The sequence below is a fragment of the Protopterus annectens genome, chromosome 4.part0, assembly GCF_019279795.1.
Source record: "Protopterus annectens isolate FY-2018-M chromosome 4.part0, PAN1.0, whole genome shotgun sequence".
NCBI lineage: Eukaryota > Metazoa > Chordata > Ceratodontiformes > Protopteridae > Protopterus > Protopterus annectens.
In genome coordinates, this window is record NC_056733.1 from 1,114,852,303 (window position 1) to 1,114,872,947 (window position 20,645).

General features: G+C 40.1%; 1 protein-coding gene across 1 annotated transcript in view; it reads left to right on the forward strand.

Annotated features, from left to right (window-relative positions):
• RANBP17 (RAN binding protein 17) overlaps positions 1-20,645 on the forward strand; it is a 4,607,784-nt gene that overhangs the window by 151,910 nt on the left and 4,435,229 nt on the right. The window lies entirely within an intron of this gene.

A 20,645-nucleotide genomic window follows, 5' to 3' on the forward strand; every position in this document is an offset into this window, starting at 1 on the left:
TACAGATCAAAGAGTTTCTGACATTCAGAGTCATGTCAGAAACATTCTGGCCAACAAGAAAGTACAGGCCAGAATGGTTCTAAAGGTATTAGGTCTCATGGCTGCGGCCATTACTCTTCTTCCCTGGCTCGATTCTACATGCCTTCTTCAGTGGATGCTGTTCACACAATGGTCATACCAACAACTTCCAATGCGCCACCAGATTCTAGTGACACAGACATGCAAAGAGCATCTTGCTTGGTGGATCACATCTCCTCAGGTTCACCAAGGCAGGTACTTTGTACCCCATCCCCGATAGCCACTGTCACCACGGATGCCTCCCTGATCGGGTGGGGGGTCATTATCAGGGCAGGATGGTTCATGGGACGTGGCAGCCGCTCGAGTACTATCTGCACATAAATGTCCTGGAGATGAGAGCAGTGCGTTTAACGCTGCAAGCCCTCAACGACTTTCTTCCCGTAGGGACAATTGCAGTCCACACAGACAACATGTCTGTAGTTTGGTATATCAACAAACAGGGCGGAACCAAGTCCTACCCCTTGTGTCGAGAAGCGCCAGACTATGGCAATGGGCCATCTCCTCTCATCGGTTTCTGGTAGCAACGCATATCCCTGGGAAAACCAACATTGTAGCGGACAGATTGAGCAGAGCTATTCTCATGCCTCACGAGTGGTCTCTCAAGCAATCTATAGCGGAAGAGATTTTTCTGGAATGGGGTCGTCCATGCTGCGATCTTTTTGCTACTCCCCAAAATAGCAAATGTCAAGACTTCTTCTGCCTCTTCCTCCATCAGGCCATCCCCAGAGACGCTCTGACCCAGGATTGGCCCCAGGGACTTCTTTATGCCTTCCTCCATTTCCTCTGATCCCTCAGGTTATCCAGAAAGCTACCGTTTTGAGAGCCAAATTGATTCTCATTGCCCCTTACTGGCCTCGACAAGTTTGGTTTCCGTTCCTCCATCATCACCTTTTGGTGCAGCCGTGGCATCTGGACCCAGTGCCAGATCTTCTGATTCACCAATCGGGTCAGCTGCACCGGTCAATTCCTTCTCTCAACCTCACAGCATGGTTGCTCCACTTCCTTCCTTAGCCAGGCTTCCTTTGATCTCTAACCCAGTTAGAGACATCATAGTAGCTTCGCTAAAATCCTCTACCAGGAGGATTTATACAAGCAAATGGAAACGTTTCTCTTATTGGGCTAAGGCCAAGAATATTGATCCTTTTACTGCCCCTGTTCAGGCAGTCCTGGACTTCTTAGCAGAGATTTTTCATGCAGGCTCCTCTTCTTCCACAGTCAGAGTTCAATTGGCTGCTATTTCCAATTTTCATGTCGGTATAGCAGATCATAATATTATGTCCCATAGGCTCTGCAGGGCCTTCTTGAAAGGAATTTTCCTACTAAAGCCTCCAATCAGGAACCCTCCTCCTCAGTGGGATCTAAATTTAGTGCTGACATCCTTGATTCTTCCCCCCTTCGAGCCAGCTGTTTCTTGTTCCCTGAAATATCTTTCTTGGAAAACTTTATTCCTAGTGGCTATTACATCCGCCAGGAGGGTGTCTGAACTTCATGCTCTTTCGGTTCGACCCCCCTATTTGGTTTTTCACAAAGACAGAGTATCTTTGAGAACTAACCCAACCTTTTTGACTAAGGTCGCTTCAAAGAACAATTTGAATCAATCCATTGATCTCCTGTATTTTTCCAACTATTCAGATAGAGCTGAACAAAAGCTACATTATCTTGATGTCCACCGTCAACTTAGATATTATTTGGTCAGAACTAATAAATTTAGAAAATCTGAACTACTTTTTGATTCCTATGCGGATAATAAAAAGGCCTTCCTGTTTCTAAAGTGACTTTGTCTAGATGGCTTTCTTCGTCATCTCTGAAATTTATCTGCTCAGGGGAAAACAGCTGTGCTCAAAACCTAAAGCACATTCAACTAGGAGCTTAGCTACTTCTACAGCCTTTCAAGCTAGACTTCCTTTAGACACTATTTGTGCAGCGCCACTTGGGCCACTCCTCACACTTTGTTTCCCATTACAAATTGGACTTGGCCTCCAGGGACAGAGCCAGTTTTGCCTCTACAGTCCTCAAGAGTTTGTTCCATTCAGCCACCCAGGATAGAGCTGCTAGGGACGGTCCCATCAAGCAAGAATGAAGGCAGATTGACAACTTAACATTAAGAAGTTATGTACCTACCATAACGCTCCATGTTAGTTGTCTTCTCGCCTTCTTTCTGACCTCCCTCCTTCCCCTGGCCTCGACAGACCTTGTTATAAGAAACTGTTATGCTGAAGACCATTCAGACCTGGTCCTTCTTCCATCTGTAGTTTTCTTTCTTCCTTTGGGAAGTATTTTATGCTTGGTGCTATTGCCCTTTGTCATCAAACGAGATCTGGGTACTTACCGCCTTGCATCATGGGATATGGGTCTGCCTCGAGCTGGTAAAAGTGACTCTCGAGCTTAGCAGTGAGTCGGAGCCGAGGATCGGCTCCGAACCCATCAAGCAAGAAAGAAGGCGAGAGAAGACAACTAACATGGAACGTTATGGTAGGTACATAACTTCTTATTTAAAGGTGTGCCCACACAAAAAAGTATTAGTTTAAGGGTGTGCACACTTATGCAACCAGCATATTGTACGTTTTTTTCCCCTAACAGATTTCTTTTTCAATTGAATTGTTCAGGTTATATAGGTCACATTAAAGGTGGGAAAAGTTTTGAAATGATTTATTGTGGTCTCATTTTTTATAATATCACAAAAACCTGGCATTTTAACAGAGGTGCGTACACTTTTTATATCCACTGTATCTAAATGGAAAAGATTTTCTGTTTGGTTCCATTCAAAGAGCAGGACCCTCTTAAGGCCTGTCTTCCTCTGGTTCTTGATCATTTATGTGAGCCACTGTCCTCTGGCCTGCCTTTCTCCTCTGTCAACGCTCATCTGTTTGTCTGCTGTTGGTTGGACACCCCCCCCCAACCATCAATAAGTCAAATAGTTTTTGAAATTGGTTTTACATATATGATGTTCTCATAGGTCACTGTTGCAATAGCCACCCCCTCCTACTGCCCCCTTATTTAATTGTTTTTGTATATTGCCAGGGTGTGGCTGTATGTACCCTTTGTGTATATAATTACTTTTATGATTCCTAGCATTTTTCCTTTCAGGGCTATTGCCTCCCTTCTATGTGCAAGAAAACTCTGAAACATTTTGGTCACTGCTTGACTTTTATATGGAACTCTGGTCGAGACGCCAGCAGTTAGTTATGTGGAAGGTGCCCTAATGCTTTGAAAACCTGGCTGGTTGGTTGTATACTTGGCAGAATATAATCTAAATAGTTTAAACTACCGTAAGAGTGATCTGTTAGAAGATCTGTTACTGCTATGTTAAGTTAACTTACACAGCTGAGCAAAAATGTTTTTTGTGTGTGTGTAAAATATGTTTATATTATATATGTATGTGTATATTATATCTCTTTCTCTCTCTCTCTATATATATATATATATATATATATGTGTGTGTGTGTATATATATATATATATATATATATATATATATATATATATATATATATATATATATATGTATACAGACATACATATATGTATGTATGTATCTGTATATGTATTTGCATATACATGGGGAGAGAGAGATTTTTAACTTTGATGTGGCTTTCATTTTTTTCCATTAAGATTATCTCGTCTTTTTTTTGTTAAACAGTAATATGCTTTTAAAACCAAAGGCAATAATTTGATACATGTAATATGCACAGAATGTGTGCTTATATTATTATTTAATGCTTCATTGTTTTTTTTATGAAACAATACTAGGATTGTAATAAATACAAAAACACAGCGTAGTTTTCCATGTTTATATATTGTTCTCTATTTTTGGCCTGATCCCCCTCATTGACCATAGAACCTTTACCTTTTGTTCAACCAGTGAACTCCTTCATTCCCTGGACTGCAAGTCCTGCAGCTCATTGGATCCTTGGGGTGACTGTTGTATGAACTGTGAATATGAGCTTATCCTCATGCTGTAGGGGGTTGGATTTTTTGTGATCCCCCCTCCCCCAGCTTTCCTCTATGCATGTCCATAGCATCAAAGGGTTAGGTGTGCAGCGGATACAAGTATGTTCATATCTAAACATAACTGCCAACCCTTGCAGACAGCAAGCCTTCCCCACACAACTCCCGGTCATCACTTAGGGTCCAGCAATGGAGAGCATGCTTGAATAATTACTCACCATCCTTCCTGAAGAGAGGGAAGTTTGGGCTAAGCCTATTCATACCTCTCCCATCTTATGTCACTTCTAGCAGGCACCTATGACACTTATTGAATGTGGATTTTAGTCAAGATGTTGTTGCTGTACTTTAATGAAGCTTCCACATGTAAAGGTCAAAAGAATCAGTGGATTCCATCTGGTACACCATTTTCTGCAGCATCAGTATTTCATTTAAAAAGCAACAAATAGATTCTGTTGAGCCAAAAAAATAAGAAAAGAGGGGGATGTGGGAGGGGAAAGCAAAGGAGAAAATGAAGGAAATATTGCAATATAGTAAACTAAATTGCATTTTCCAGGTACAGTATTGAGGCCAAACCTTCGATAAAAATCTGACAAAGTTCATCCGTGTTAATAAGTGAGCTCAAACAGCTGAAAGAAAACTCAAGGAATCAAAACTTTCCCACAGAATTTAGGTACGAAACTATGTAATCCCTAGTTTGTGTGTAATGTATACTGTATTAAATGTACATATATAATATGTGCATATATGTATGTGTGCATACATGCACTCACATAAATGCATATATAGCAGTAATTATTTAAAAAAAACACCTTTTTTGAATTATCACTTGTGACTTAAGCAAACTTGCAGTCATGTAAAAGTAATCAAACCATATTAAGTTCACAGTTACAAACATTATACATCCAGTATATTCTTTGAATCATCTCAACATTACATAAAGTTTAGTTCCTGTCTTCTCTTAAACCTCATTACTCCTTCAAAACATTTTCCAGTATGTATTGTTCCCACAATTTCTATTTTTTGTGTCTAATTTACTCCTACTTCCTGTTCTTTTATTTCTGTTACAGTATTCACTGCTTCAATTATGGTTGGTTTAGACTTTGATTTCCATTTTCTATTAACTGCTTTTTTTGGCAGCCACCAGAATTAAACTTAACAAGGCTTTGCTATGTTTAGGTAATTCAGATCCTGTATCCCAGCTCAAAAGATAAATAAGTAAATAATTTCCTTAATTACAGTCATTTTGCTTGCCAGTATTCCTGAGTAATCTGTAGAGAATTTTTAACGTCTGCCAATTCATTACACTCGGAAAACATATGCTCCCAGATACCTCTTTCGTCCCCATTACACCTCCAGTATTTGCCACCTACTAAAGAAAACTTCTTTGGAGTCTGCTTGGGGTATAAAAATACCTATTCATATGCTACTAAGCAAAACTCCCAAATTTTATAGACTTGGCGCCATACATATGTCCTGCAATTGTTTGTGAATTGCTTATCTAGTCTCCCTTCTCAGTCTTTTCTGTTCTCCTCTGATTGATTCCTATTGTTATCATGCAGTATTTTATATGCCGTACTGATTATCCCTTTTTGACTGCAGCTTATGTTTTAGATTCTACTTAATTCAACCACTGCAGGTCTTTCAAGTAGAGTTCTCCTATCCATTTGTCTCTGTCAGTACTTTGATATCAATCCTTGATAGAGAAGGCAGTCTGTCCAGATGTCTTGTTGCCCTGTTCCCATTTTGTTACTTTCCCTTGTCTAATTATTTGTTCCCAGTAGCTTGGTTTCTTTGCCAGCTTCTTCCAGTAAATTCCACCCCCCCTTGCCTATTCTGTGTAACCCTAATTGCAGCCATCCCTAGCAACAAAATCTCTTCACCATTCTCATGGGCTTAGCTCTTAGTTTCTTAGTATACTTTCTGCTACTTTATGAATATAATACGTTTTTAATTTCTCCAAATCGTTTGGATTTCTAATACCATGACGAGAATGGACTACATTCCTAAGTCAAAGTACGATAAAAGTTTATGAAATTAGTATTGTTTCGGTCTTTGATGTCAGCCAGAGATGCTCTTCACAGCACCAGCAATGTGCCCAGTAATACTACTACTGCAATTCGTACTGAGTTACATGTATTGGTAACATATCTAAAAACAGTTGTAAATTCTTTTTTTTTTATAAGACCTGTTGTTCCTGCTACTGTTGGAACTGTCTGGATATCTTTCTTCCACATTGTCTTGTTTCTGCCTGCAAATCCTGATATTTTATGACTTTGTGTCTCTGTGTATGCAAGACACTGTAATCACTGGGTGGGGCGATTTCAATGATCGATGCTACTTTTGTCTCCTTTTCATGGACCACTGTATCTGGTTTTCTCGCATCTGTCTTTTGAGCTGTTGGTAATGGGTGATCCCATGTGATGTAGACTTCATTTTCTGTGATGCTTTGTGGCTCGTGTTTTCAGGGTTTTTCAGCTACTTCAGTATTATAATGTTTTTATAATCCCCAGTGCAACAGCCTTGCCACATTATTATGCCTTTCAGTATACAGTGTTTCCAGTTCTGTTTTACAAAACCTTCATTTGTCTGTATCTCCCACATGTTCAGTGGACTTAAACCAGTGTGCACGTAGGCCACTATCTTGTGCCACCAATATTAACCTTTCATGTTTTGGTTTGAATTCGCCTCTCTTTAACCATTTCTGCATTTGATCCTGATCAATATGAGGTTATTCCAGGAGTTTTCTATACTTGCAGCTGTATTTATGCATTTTCCACATTTCTTGCCTTCTCATCTGATCCTTCACATTATATTCTTTTTTTTTGGCACATTCAGTTGCTGCCTGATTTGTATCTACTTCTGGTTTGATTTCCATTCCTGCTTGACGCCGATATGCTTTTGCTAGACTTAGAAGGGAAGTCATCTTAGATTATTCTCCTCATGTTTCAAAACTTTCACTGTGTGTGGGTCTTGTGAGGTCAGCAGATACGTATGCAGTCCCACGAGCAGATCTATACATGTAATCAATTTCAAGGAGGCCAATACCTCCTTTGGAACGGGGAATATATAGTCTTGGTATGCACTTTTTATATGTCATTTGATGAGCATGAAGCATCCTTCTTGTTTTCCTGTGTAATCAATCCATCACCTTTTGGGCCCAGTCAATCAGTCCAAAACTGTAAGTTAGGACAGGAAGCGCAAATTGGTTTATAGCTTGAATTTTGTTCCTAGATGTCAGCGCTGTTTTCAGGATTAATTTGTCTTCTAAAATATTCCTTACTAATTTTTATTCTCATTTGTTCATGTTTTATTGTTGATCCTTCATCAATTCCCAAATATTTATACAAGCCCTCTTGCTCAAGTTCTTTTGTATCACATTCTTGTCCCAAACTGATGATGTGATGTTGTCAGTCTCGCCTTTACTCTCATTTGTGGGTCGGATCTGATCCATCGGATCAATCTCGGCCTTTTACAAAAGCTTGAGGCCTTCAGCAAAGCTCATGGGCATTCTACCTTACCCATAATGCAGATGTTTTTAGTGTTTCACTGTTGGAGTCATCACCTGTGGGTTATCCCTGCTGTGGTAGCCCTCGGCCGGCCCGAATACCAGAGTCAGTATTTTTCTGCGTCGGCCGCTGTCGCTTGTGAGTGACGTCTGGTCGTCAGTGCTATAAAGCAAGGCAGCTGACGCCATTACATCAATCTTTATTGCCGTGGAGCCTATAGCAGAAGCAGTTCGCAAGTGAGCCGGTTGGTCACTACCAAAGTTTGAATTACAGCTGAAAACATCTAAAGCCAAGTACCTCTATTGGGGATCCTTTTTTCTTGCACTAACTGATGTCCGAAAAAGTTAACAAAAATGTGAACAGTGTGGAAAGAAGATGCCCCTAAGTGATACACACGCTTTGTGTGTATTGCTTGAGGCTTTTACATCTACAAGAGTCATGCTCCATTTGTCATAGATTTAATCAAAGGACTCCTATGGAGCGTAAAAATAAGTTCATCTTAAAAGGATTGGTTAAAACACCCTTTTCTGAGGCTATTTCTCCAGAGTCTGCAGTTTCGTCTAAATCTTCAAATCCTGACAATCACAGAAACTACCTTCTTCGACTCCAAAGTCGTCTTCAGAGCTGAAATCAAAAGTTCCTAAGCTGTCTGTTCCTACAGATTCTTGAGAGCAGCCATTTGCGATCAGTCCTAGAGGTCTTCGGAGCAACATGAGCTTTTTGCTCCGAAGACTTCTTCAGCTCCTATTGAATTTAGATATTGGAGCCATTCTCCATAATTGGAGCCGATAACTTTCTCGGCTCCCGTCTCGTTTTTTGACAAAATCCAGGTCTCCTATCTTATCTACTAGGGTAGTGCAGAGGCTTCTGAAGACACCGACCTTGGCCAAATTATTACTGGATCCGAGCCCAAAGGCATTGGATCCGGAAAAGTCCTCCCCATCAGTGCCTACTACTTCTACACTCTGTCCTCTGGTTTCAGAGACGAACATTTGGATGTCCAACTGGTGTCTGTCTTGGATCCTAGACCCATGGCTTGCTCTGATCCGACATCTGCTCTGGGTGCTTCTGCACAGACAGAGCAGGAGACCTCTAGGAGCCGACACTCCACTGTCAGACCCAAGGAGTGGGTTCTGATTTCACCAGATCCAACCTTGCCTCTTGGGGCTTCGTTGTGGGTGAGTTCGGATCCTACGTCTGCCTCAGAGCTTCTGTTTTCTGTGATGGAGATTTCCTCGGCTCCGACAACCTTTTTGTCAGATCCAGGGTATTTTTTTGGATCAGGGATGGAGTGCCTTTGAGGTTATGAGGAGGGTAATGGCTGCATCCCAGTCTCAGACACAGTCTACCTAGAATCTTCCTTCCAGTTCTGGGCCAGTGACTTTACCTTCTCATGTACCCTTTCCACAGGACCGCAGAGACTGAATGTTGTAATTAAATCAAAAGGTGGTTCAATAAAGTATTAGTTTAAGGGTGTGCACATGTATGCAACCAGATTATTGTACATTTTTTATTTTTTATATTTTTTCCCCTAACGTATTTGGTTGTTTTTCAATTGAATTGTACAGGTTATAGGTCACATTAAAGATGGGAAAAGTTTTGAAATGATTTATTGTGGTCTCATTTTTTTTTTATATCACAAAAATCTGGCATTTTAACAGGGGTGTGTTTTTGAGCTCTGTCCTTTGGTCTCGCTACAGCCCCCAGAGTGTTCACCAAATGCATGGCAAAACTTTGCGGCTCACCTGAAATGCCAAGTTTTCCAGGTGTTTCCATATCCGCAAAGTTGGCTCATAACCGTTCCGACCAGGCATCTTCTGCTACAGGCCAGGGACTACACCCTACAACTCTGTTCCTCCCTAGGAATTACCATAAATTATGAAAAATCTGCTCTAGGGTCATGTCAGAACTTGGTTTTCATAGGAGCAGAAATAAACACAAGAATGATAGCAAAACGTCCACAAGACAGAGTGGACGATCTTCGGTATTATGCAAGAATATTAATCAGAAAGAAACTAGCTTCTCCCAAACTAGTTTTTCAAGTACTAGGTAAAGTGGCCACCTCACTTATCCACATTCCCTCAGCTCATCTCCATATTAGAATTCTCCAATGAATGGTTGCGATGCAGTGGTCCATTCTAGAACTTACAATGACACACAAGGTAATGATAACCAAGTCATGCAAGAAGCATCTTCAGTAGTGGTTTCACTCTCCCTGGTGGCTCAAGGATGTCCCTGTATGCCTCCCCACCCCCAAGCCACTGTGAACACGAACGTTTCCCAGATAGGGTGGGGGGGCATTATCTGGGGAAGACAGTTCAAGGTATCTGGCATCAGTACGAGGTCCACTTGCACATAAACATCCTGGTGATGCGGGCATTGCTTTTAGCGATACAAACATTTTAAGATATCCTCCCTCTGGGAACAATAGCAGTTCTATCAGACAACATTCTGTGGTCTGGTACATAAGCAACCAAAGGGGAATCAGATCTTTCTTATCCCCTTTTGCTGGGAAGCCCTGAGGGTCTGACAGTGGGCTACATCTTCCAGCCACATTCTGATAGCAACGCACATTCCGGGGAGGTCCAACGTAATAGCAGACAAATCGAGCAGAGCCGCAAGCCACATTATGGCCTCATGATGGCCTTATGGATGGTCCTTGAATCAAAAAATTATGGAAGAGATCTTCCAAAAATGAGGCCAGCCTTGCTGCAACCTTTTTGCTTTGCCCACGAATGCCAAATGCAGCACCAATTTGCCATGATCCCCCCCTCCGGAGGAGTCCCCAAGGGATGCATTTGTTCACGATTGGCCCCTGGGCCTTCTTTATGCCTTTCCGACAGTTCCTCTAATTCCCAAACTTTTGCAGAAAGCAAATTTGTTGAAGATGACAGTAATCCTAATTGCCCCCTATTGGCCTCGACAAATTTGGTCCCCCTTTCTTCGGCCTCATGTTCAGGGTGAACCATGGATTCTGGACCCTATTCCAGATGTTCTGTCTCCTCCGTCAGGGATGGTTCATCCCAAGCTAGACAGTCTCAAGCTGACAGCTTGGCTGCTCCAATTTCTCTGATAGCCAGGTTTCCTTCCCTTTCTTCTCCTATCAGACATGTTTTGGTGTCTTCTCATAAGTCATCAAAGCTTAAACTATACAAAGGAGAATAGAAGAGATTTGTTTCATGGGCTGATTGTAATCAGATTGACCCCTTTACTGCTCCCACTCATTCTATACTAGAATTTTGGCTAAGCTGTTGCTGCCACAGCTACTATTAGAGTTCATTTGGCAACAATTTCAAACTTTCATATAGGAGAAAATGGATATGGAATCATGTCAAACAGACTTTGTAAAGCATTTTTGAAGAGAACTACAATGCTAAGACCCCTGTACAAAGACCCATCCCCATCTTGGGATCTGAATTTTGTTTTGTCGAATAATAGCTATCCTCCATTTGAACCTTCTGCTACCTGTGACTTGCAGTGTCTTTCTTGGGAGACGCTCCTCGTAGTGGCTATTACCTCAGCAAGAAGGGTTTCAGAATGCAAGCTTTATCTGCCAAGCATATCTGATATTTCATAAAGACAGAGTTTCTTTACGTACCAGCCCCTCCTTTCTCTCCAAAGTTATATCTGAAAGTAACCTCAATCAGTCTGTTGAGCTACCAGTATTCTTTCCAGATTTTCAGAATAAAGGAGAATACTCATTGCATCTACTGGACGTTCATAGACAGTTACATTTTTATCTGCACAGAACTACAGAGCTCAGACAATCCGACCAGCTATTTGTTTCTTACTCTAACAATAGGAAAGGCCTAACATTATCTAAGGTTACCTTATCCAAATGGCTTTCTGAATGCATTTCCTTTATTTACAGTTCTAAAAACAAAACTCTCACTGCACCTGTCAAAGCTCATTCTACCAGAGCGATAGCTACTTCTGCCGCTTTCCAAACCGGGCTGTCTCTGGACAACATCTGTGCTGCAGCCAATGGGCAAACCCCCATGCCTTTATCATTCATTACAAAGTAGATTTGGCCTCCAGGAGTAGAACATCCTTTGGTTCTGTGGTTCTCAGAAATATTCTCCCATGAGCCACTCAAGAATCAGGTAGCTTGGGACACGGTCCCACAAGTGAGAATAAAGGCGAGATTGACAAAATCACATAAAGAAGTCATGTACTTACCATAATGTGCCATGTGTGTTGTCCATCTCCGCCTTTATTCTCACAACCCACCCACCATACCCCCTGCCTGTGTTCCTGGGAGACCGGGTAGTACTAATTTGGTATAATTAGACTCTGTAGCCTCAGAAACCACCTTCCTTTTAAGCTATGAATAGTTTTACCTCTAATAGTATTTATCATGGGCAAACAAGATCTGAGGGAGTTAGGCAACTGCATTATGGGTAAGATAGAATGCCCACGAGCTTTGCTGAAGGCCTCGAGCTTTTGTAAAAGGCTGAGATGGATCTTATGGATCGGATCTGACCCACAAGTGCGAATAAAGGTGGAGAAAGACAACACACATGGAACGATATGGTAAGTACATAACTTCATTTTTTGTGGTGCTGCACCCTTCCTGCTTTAATGGTTGCTTTTGCACATTTATCAAGACTAAGTGACATTCTTATATCATCTGAAAAAATGTTGACTACTTGCAGTTGTGCTTTCAGTTCCTCATCTGATGAGCTATACAGTTTTAAGTCATCAACAAAGAAAAAGATGAGAAGTCTTTACACTTGGTTGCTTTCTGGGAGCTAAATTGTAGCCATGACCTAATCTGTTAAGCAAACAGCTTAATGGGTTAAGGGCAAGGCAAAAGAGCAACGGTGACAGAGAGTCACCCTGGAATATCCCCTTTTGGATTTTTATCCTTGAAATAATAATTTGTCCTTTATCATGGCTTAACTGCAAAGGGGTTTGCCACTGTTTCATGGTCGCTCTGATGTAATTTATCAGTGTAGGGTGTATCTTACACATTTTTAAGCATCTTTTAACCATGAATGTGGGATCCTGTCAAATGCCTTTTGTAGTCAATCCATGCCATACCTAGATTCCTCCCCTTTTTACAGTTCTCTACTATGACTTTATTTAACAACAAATTATCTCTTTGTTCCATATGACTTCCTTTTATTGCCATTTTGTTCTATTGCTGTGTTTGAATTTTGTTCTAAATGACTATAAACTGTGTCAGCGTCAGTTCCGGTGTATAGTTTATATGTCGTTAGAAGGCAAGTTATTAGTCTATAATTTTTAGGGTAGCTTGCAGGTTCTCTCTTAAGTAGGAGCATTGTTTTTCCTGTTGTTAACCAGGTAGGTGTATGTTTGAGGTGCACATATCAATAGTTCTTACTCATGGCTAAATCTTCATACAAAGATGTTAATACTTTTAGCCAGAAGTTAGGTACTGGATCTGGGCCTGTGGTTTTCCATTTGGAGGCTTTTCTTAACTTTATTTCAATCTCTTTGGCCGTTACTTCATCTCATTTCATATCCTGTACCTTTGAACTTCTTATTCTTTCTTTCACTTCTTCTATCCATTTAGCATCTTTGTTATGTTCCACAGGATCTTCATAAATACTTCTCCAAAATGTATCTATTTCTTCTTTTTTGGTGGTCTTTCAATTCCTTTTACCTTGTTTTCCAGTTATCTATAAAACTTTTTGGGGACATCAATAATGGCTTATTTGGTACTTTTCCTATATATTTATCTGTGTATCTTCTACGTTTTTCCACCTGTGCTGAGATTTTTCCGTTATAATACTGTGCATTGCTGTTATCAAATCTATCTTTCTGAGTATTTTTCTTGATCTGTTCCCTCTTCTATACTCTTCTAACAGTGACGCTTCTTGTCTTAATTGCTTTATAGTTTTCTCTATGCGATACTTCCATAATGGCATTCAGTTTCTCCCCTTCATTTCTCTTACTACTCTGTGTTCTTGTGGTAGAACTTCATCTGTTAATGTGAAGTTGTTAAATCTCGCCATTTATTCTCACTGATGGGTTCGGAGCCAATCCTCGGCTCTGACACGGCCGATAGCAAAGCTCAAGGTTTGCCAGTAGCTCGAGACCAAGCCCCTTATCCCACAATGCACTGCTGGAATTACCCCAGATCTTGTTTGCTGCAAATATATATATATATATATATAAGTAACAAAATGCAGTGAAAGCTTCCAAAAATCACTTTTAACCAAAAAGAAAGCTGTAGGTATGGAGTAAAGACCAAATGAACTGGTAATTCCCAGTATTTATTTCCACACACTGTCAAAGAATCATCCACACTGTGACAGCATGTGGATGATTCTTTGACAGTGTGTGGAAATAAATACTGGGTATTACCAGTTTGTTTGGTCTTTACTCCATACCTACAGCTAGTATATATATATATATATACATACATGTATACATATACCTTTACCCTACTCTAAAAGGGGAACACTTTCCAAAGGAAAAGAAGTACTGATGAGCCAGGACTCTAAGTGTACTGTCAGCCAGGAGGGGGAAGGAGGGAGGGACGTGAGAATAAAGGCGAGATAAACAACTCGCATGGAACGTTATGGTAAGTACATAACTTCTTTATGTGAAGTTGTTAAATCTCGCCGTTTATTCTCACTGATGGGTAGTGTCCCTAGCACCCTCAATCTTGGGTGGCTCATGGGAGTACATTTTTCAGCACCGTAGAACCAAAGGAAGACCTGTCCCTGGCCGCCTTATCTACTTTGTAATGTAAAGGTATGAGGCTTAGACCAAGTGGCTGCAGCACAAATATTGTCAAGGGGCAATTTAGCTTGAAAGGCAGAAGACGTAGAAACGGCTCTGGTAGAATGAGCCTTAGGTCTGTGTGTCAATGGCATGTTTGCATTCGCATAAACGAAGGATATACAGTCTGATAACCATTTAGATAGAGTTGTTTTAGCCACTGGATTTCCTTTTCTAGCCTCCGAAAAGAACACAAAAAGCTGATCTGATTTTCTGATATCCTTAGTTCTATCAAGATAAAATCTGAGCTGTCTGTGTATGTCAAGTTTATGCAGCATGTATTCCAGTTTGTTAGAGTAGTTGGGGAAAAAGACTGGCAATTCAATAACTTGATTAATATTGGATTCAGAACAGACTTTAGGCAAAAATGAGGGGTTTGTTCTGAGAGATACTCTATCAGCATGGAAAATCATGTAAGGTGGTCTGACAGATAATGCTTGGAGTTCTGACACTCTGCGGGCAGAAGTAATGGCCACTAGAAAAATAGTTTTCCAGGCTCCGAACCTATCAGTGAGAATAAAGGCAAGTTAAACAACTCACATGGAACGTTATGGTAAGTACATAACTTCTTTTTAATTTAGCTGCATAGTAATATATTATGTCTACCCCTGTTATATTGCATGGATCTCTATGGACAGTCCTATTTACTCTGTTTTATCAAACTTCTAACTTTTTGGGTTTTATTGGCCTTAACTGTGTAACTGTAAAATTCCTTTCAAATCGGGTAATCCTAAACCACCTTGTTCTATTGGAAGGATCAACTTATACCACTTTATTCTTGCCTCTTCCCCTCCCAGATAAAATCCTTCATCTTTTTATTAATTACTATCCGCAACTTTACCTGTCGTTGATAAAAATATGCCTGACCTATGTATAAAACTGAAGGGACTAAAAACATTTTTATTGCTTGTATCTTGCTATCCATGTCTATAGGCAAGAGCTTCCATTTTCTCAGTTTTTGTATTATTTTTTTCTTCAATTTCCATATAGCAGTAGATATTGATAGACCATTACAGGCTTTTGCCTTGTCTTATCCCTGTCCTGAGAGAAGTTGCTCCCTCTCCCAACTACCCATTTTTCTCCGTATTTAATGGTCCCCAGGAAGAGACCTAGTTGCCAACAATAACTTTGCAAAAGCATTCAGTTGACCTTTCAAATTTGTCTGCAAAATTTCTTTTGTATGTTGCTCAAGTAGCTCTTGACAAAAAAAAGCTGAACTAAGAGGTTTATTATGTTTCCATTTTTTATTAATGTGTATTCTTTTGATAACCATTAAACTCCAAAACAGGAGCCTCTGAAATTGTAGCATCATATGGCACTGTCACTGGCACACCTATCCAACTAATCTGGAATAGTAAGTCCAAGGAAGAGACCCACAGTTTTCTGCATGGTTTTTGTACTTAATCCCTAAGAGGAGTCTGCCTGGGGTCATTTACCAAAACATGCTGCCATGTTCTCACTTTTTTGCTCTGTAGATATCTGACATCTGTATGTGAAAAAAATGGCTAGCTGTTGAAATGTTAACACTCAGAATTCCAAGTGCCTTAACACCAAAAAAAAAAAAAAAAAGGCACGGGAGAAGGCCGAATTTCAGAAGTTGGTCTTCTCCTTTAAACTTCTTTTTGCAGGGGGGAATGTTCCTTTGCACCCCTGTTTGGAGGTCAAGTCCCCCCCTGCTCCCCCATGTGGGGGGCTTGCTCTCCACACCCCTGAACTTAATATACCAACTCCAAGATTGCCATACATTGGAAAAAGGGAATATTACGAGACATGTAATTTCAAACTTAGTATATGTAAGTCTGATCTTTCTGCCATTAGTTTTCATATTTCGGGACTCGGTCTAGCAGGTCCCGATATTTCAAATGGTTACCGAAGAAATGCCTTATTTCAGGTAATTAAATGTAAGAGTATAAGTACCTCTAAGTGAAAGTGCAAGCTATCATCAAAAAACAGGCTATGCTGGAGACCATGATAGAATCCACCAAAGGCACCTCATTCCAAAAAGTCTGGGAAAGAGGTTTTATAGTGTGCGTGAGAATTTGATATTCAAAAGATAAAGAAGCAGAAATTAAAGCTACAGTGTTAACAAGCTTAGTCATAAACTTCAGCAGTATAGGATGACAGTGTGAAGAAACCTTATGAGTATTCAAATGCAGTTTTGAAAGAAGGATGTTGATAAATTGGGTGTGTTTTACTTTGTTTTGTTCCAGGGTTGTCTATCTTTTTTGGCATGGAGGCAAATTTAGTAGGGCTTGGGAGGCCACATCACCATATCCATAAGACATCTACCTTATATGCCCATCACAGTCACAGAAGTATATATTTATAGTTAGCCAGTTACAGTCAGTTTATTGTGTACACCTCAGGTGACCAATTATACACTAATTAAAAGAAGTAATGGTGATAATAGCCAGATTAATCTATTTAAACATCTTGCTGTCCGATATATACTGTATCCCATTGACAAGCAACGTTAAAAAACAGAAGAGTATAGGCACAGTAGTGAATCTTTTTTTCCCATAAATGTACACTAGCCCTGCAAAGCTAGTGCAATGTCTATTTTAATGTGATCAGATGTCAGCAGGGATAAGTAACCTTCTTGTGCAGACCGCCATCGTACACACTTCAGATTTCTAAATGTGAACAAGTGTAAGAAAATGATAATAATGGCAACAGTAATGCATTTAAATTAATTGCAGTCAGAAACATGCACTGCCCAACAGAGCAACAGTACGCACACGCGTGCGCGCACACACACACACACACACACACACACACACACACACACACACACACAATCAGATTCTGTAAACAAAATTGTTTCAAAAACAATTGACTATTACACATAATCTGATGTTGCTGTCTAGCAGTAGATCATTTGTATTTCCACCCACCAAAGAGTGAGATCAAATTAAAATACATGCTGACTGGATGATAAAGCAGGAACATACCAAGCAAGGCACTGCACTCAGACTCTTATACAGAAGAAACATGTAGGTTAGAAATGCTGACAGATTTCATACTTGCTGAATGCATGAACTTTGTCAATGTGTTTTCTCTTGATCAAGTGATGAATCTGTATGAAAACATGTATACATACATAGAAATATTTCAAACATGTACACTAATGTCCTTCTAGTCTGCCAGTATACCAAAACACCTTATTCCCATAGTAAGTTTCCATGCTTTTCTTTATCTAAGCTTTAATGTAATTTGGTAGTCTGTTCCATGCATTAGCTGCTCTCTCAGAACCAATTTGTACATTTTTCATTCCTGTAGAATCTTCGTAGGTTGTCTGATGATTCTGTAGTACTTTTTGATAACCCTAAACATTCCCAGAGATAGTTTCTCTAAATGCCCTATTTACCCGAATAAGATCGCCTCTTAGATATTTATAAGATACTCTGTACAAGTTCAGATATTTTAGTTTTTCTTGATTTAAATTTTCACATCCACAGATGCCCTTGGTATATTTCTGTTGTACTCTTTGCAGTTTACTCGTGCTTGTTTTTTATATGGTTTCCGTATTGTTATTCCGTACTCAAGTTTGGGTGTAATGTCACTAACAAACAATGACTCCATCATTTCTGATATCCTAGACTTTATAAATCTTTTTATACAACCTATAGTTCTGTAACTGTTGTTATATATGAATGTGAGTAAGAAATGCTCAGTAACTTCTGTTAAATGGATGTCATCATTGCCACTGTTAATGTTAAATAATTTTTGATACCCAAGGAATAAATTGCACCATTTAATAAGGTTTATCTTTAACACATTTGCCAAAGGCCTAAGAGCCAGTGCAAAACTAAAAACAAAGAAGGATGAAGGAATGGTATTCCTAACTTAATTGTGAAAATCAATTGTGAAATAAGGCCCCCATTTTCACCAGGGAGAGAGCCCCATTATGCACGTTTTGGAGAGCTTGCAAAATGGCTTTCTGAAGGGCCCAACATACAAGGGCACTAAACAGCCACAGACAGTATGTTTTAGCTATAGAGCTTTTCAGACTCTGCTTTAAAGCCAGAAGATATATTGACTGGATTTAACTCTAGACAGGATGCTTAACTCCTTTGTGATTTTACTTCTACCCTGCCTCTGTTGGATAAAACCTGCTTGATCAGGATGGAACAAATGAGGAAACACTGGGTTTAATACCTTTGGCCACATGTACATTTACAGCCTTAATTCCATTTTGAGGACTGAGGTAGGTCTGCGACTGCTGTAGTACCATGGATCATTTCCTGTAGTTTGCAAACTATTATTGTAGAGGCACAAATGATTGTGCTCCAGAATGAACATTAGGTACAGTGTAATGTCAGAGGCTATCAGCATGTTTTTGTGTATTTCAGCAGTCTATCCAGTACCAGACATTTGCTAGATTTAGTTTTTGATGTCATTTTTTTTAAATTGAGGCAGTAAACAGAAGATAGTTAAGTTAAAGGTGATAATTTGATGCATAGAAATATCCTAAAGCCACGCATCACAGGCTTAAGAGGGATAACCAGCAGTTCCCAAATATAGTCTTTAAATGATAGGCAAAAATATGTAGAATCCATTCTGTGTTAAAATTTGTTTTTGTTTTGTGAGAATGTTTTGATGACCAGGTTGCCAGCAGGATTGTAATCCACTTTTGTTGGAGGCTTGAGGAGAAAAGCTCCAATGTACAGCAAAAGTTTATCAAGTATACAAAGTTGCCGGTACATTGCAAATATATACACACTTGTCTGACAAGAGCATTATGTTATTTTACTCTGGTATAACAGTATACAGTCCTATTTCATCTCATTACTGTAGTAATGCAGTACTAGACGTAGCTCAGCTGACTTGGTACAGTACCATGCAGTAGTAATTTCAGTACTACACTGGCACATATAGATATAGTAAGCAGAATAGACTGATTCGGGGATATAATTTAAAATAAACGTCAGTCAGAAGTTAGTAGATGTACAGAGGACATACAAAAACAGGCTGCTGTACCACTGGCAACAGTTCACATGTTATGTAGGAGAATATAGTAAATTACACTAAAATTATTTACATAAAAATATTTAACACAGAAGCAGTTGAGATGCAGTGCATAATGTGCAGGTATTTAAGATTGTACAATGTTAAAGTACAGTAAACGTCAGATCTTATGTTACCTTTTCTGTCTGACTTGACAGAGGGTTATCAGATCTGATTGGATCTGACCTCTTGCCTTTTTTCAGGCCTTGGATCCAGGGCTCAGGCTCCTTCTTTACTCATAATCCCCTCCTGCCCCTACAGTACCTCACATCTCATTTGCCATTTGTTTGGTCAAGATGCGATTCCGACGGCTCATTGCTCACCTGTGTGATAAGTGACTTGTTTTCTTATTTCAGTCAGTCTTTCTGTAGTTTAGCATATTTCTTTTAGAGTTTTATTGGGAGTTTCTTCCCGCTCTTCCTTTCCTCCTCAGTAAGAAAGAAAGAAAGAAAAAAAAAGTTATTTATTTCCTTGTTACTATTTTACTAGAATAGGAATTTATTATAGTATTTAGCATTATGGGAAATCATCTTTTTCTTAGTATTGCTATTTTATGGTAGTTGTTGCTGTTGGGAATGTCTTACATTGTCACTGGTTATGAAAAAATGTAGCACCTGTGGGCACAAGATCCCCTCACACACCCTGTGTGTCCTTTTTAGGAGTCAGTCACCTAAACAGTAAGTGTGAGTACTGCGCTTCCTTTGGAGGTGCTGCTTTTGTATACAGGAGAAATAAGTTGGTGCTCTAAGGTTTTCTCCTTGCCCAAGTGGGATATTCGACAGCTTCTTCTTCGTCTGTTTCTACTTCTGCAAAGAAGCCAGACAAGACAAGATCCGCTAAAGAAAAGGAAAGAGAGCAAGAGAAGTAAAGAAAAAGAAAAGCAAAAGGGGAAATCTTAAAAAAAGATCCCCAGGTCTGTCGGTCCCTCTGTCCCACTGCTGAATACTCATAGGCACTCTGATCCTACCTTGGGACAGGATCAGCCTAGGATCCAGTTGCATCTTCACCTTGATGTTTTTCCCCAGAGCCAACCACCCCTTGGCACCACTCTGCTGTAGAAGCTAGACCGACCCACCATTCCTTCACATCTCCTTTAGTGGTGTCTTCATTCAGGTCCTTTCATTCTTTGAGGAGCTTTTCAGAAGCTGACATTGAAAGTATGGTGCAGGAATTTCTCTGGACACGGATTCAAATGGGGGCCCTCACAGCACCTACCCAGCTAGGTGCTCCAGGTCTGATCCCAGTAGCATCCACCCACTGGTCTGGCCATCAGATCCATTGCCCATAGTTCTGAGTGACACTGGCAAGAGGTCCTTGGAGTTGAGAGCTTGGGTCGGCTTCAATTCCAAAGGT